The sequence below is a fragment of the Aotus nancymaae genome, unplaced genomic scaffold (genome assembly GCF_030222135.1).
Source record: "Aotus nancymaae isolate 86718 unplaced genomic scaffold, 86718_ANA_hifiasm-v0.15.2.pri h1tg000155l, whole genome shotgun sequence".
Taxonomy (NCBI): domain Eukaryota; kingdom Metazoa; phylum Chordata; class Mammalia; order Primates; family Aotidae; genus Aotus; species Aotus nancymaae.
In genome coordinates this window covers 133,455-134,953 of record NW_026988570.1, presented here as the reverse complement: position 1 = coordinate 134,953, position 1,499 = coordinate 133,455, and the positions used below count along the sequence as shown (strand labels likewise).

The window sequence follows — 1,499 nt, the reverse complement described above, 5'->3', positions numbered from 1 at the left end:
GATCCAATAGCAGAATAAACTCTGGAAAATATCCAGTTATTTGAACACCTAAAGCATAATTCTAAATAATTAAATTCTGGAAAATATAATTATTTATATACAAAATAACATAATCCTAAATAGATTAAAGAAGAAATAAGCAGAGAAATTGGAAAATATTCTGAATTAAATGAACATAAAAGCGTAATATACCAGAATTCAGGCTAACACGGTAGTTATGAGATAATTTATAGTACTAAAGTCCTACATTAGAATAGGATAAAGTTCTTAAGTCAAGCATCTCAGTTTTCAATGAAAGAAACTGGAAAAAAATAGCAAAATAAACTAAACATATGTAAAAGAAAGGAAATAATAAAGATCAGAGCAGAAATCAGTGAAATAGAAAACGGAAAAACAGAGAAAATGAAAGAAACAAAAACATGGTTGAGAAGCTCAATGAAGTTGATAAAGCACTAGCTAGACTGAGAAGGAAAGAAAGGGAGTGAGAACACAAATTAGCAATACAGAAAATGAGAGACGTGCCATTATTACAGATCCTACAGAAAGTAAAAGCATACTATTATCAATAGTGCTGCAATAAACATATGTGTGCATGTGTCTTTATAGTAGAATGATTTATATTCCTTTGGGTATATACTCAGTAATGGGATTGCTGGGTGAAATGGTATTTCTGGTTCTCTATCCTTGAGGAATCACCACACTGTCTTCCACAATGGTTGAACTAATTTACACTCCCACTAACAGTGTAAACGTGTTCCTATTTCTCCACATCCTCTCCAGCATCTGTTGTTTCCTGACTTTTTAATGGTCACCATTATAACTGGTGTGAGATGGTGTCTCATTGTGGTTTTGATTTGGATTTCTCTAATGACCAGTAATGATGAGCTTTTTTTCACTTGTTTGTTGGCCACATAAATATCTTCTTTTGCAGCACTATTTACAATAGCAAAGACTTGGAACCAACCCAAATGCCCATCAATGATAGATTGGATAAAGAAAATGTGGCACATATACACCATGGAATACTATGCAGCCATAACAAAAAGTGAGTTCATGTTCTTTTTTTTTTTTTTTAAATTCAGTCTCCATAGAGACTGTCAAAAATTGCCAATGTCAACTATATTTCAAGTCGTCATGGTGGAGTATTGGGAAAAGTTTTCAATTAGCAATAATTGCGCCTCAGATAAACCTCATTGGCTACGATACTGCCACTGTGCAAAGCTGAGTTCATGTTCTTTGCAGGGACATGGATGAAGATAGAAACCATCATTCTCAGCAAACTAACACAGGAACAGAAAAGCAAACACTGCATGTTTTCACTCATAAGTGGGAGCTGAACAATGCAAACACATGGACACAGGGAGAGGAACATCACATACCAGGGGCAGGGGGGAAGGGCAAAGGGAGGGATAGCATTAGGACAAATACCTTATGCATGCAGGGCTTAAAACCTAGATGATGGATTGACGAGGGCAGCAAACCACCATGACACATGTATA

The 1,499-nt window shown here is 35.4% G+C and overlaps 1 non-coding gene across 1 annotated transcript; it reads right to left on the bottom strand.

Moving 5' to 3' along the window:
- Positions 1-1,082: 1,082 nt before the first annotated feature.
- LOC135272954 (U4 spliceosomal RNA) lies at positions 1,083-1,223 on the bottom strand. The gene has a single exon (XR_010340858.1). It is a non-coding gene; the product is annotated as a U4 spliceosomal RNA (small nuclear RNA).
- Positions 1,224-1,499: the final 276 nt, after the last annotated feature.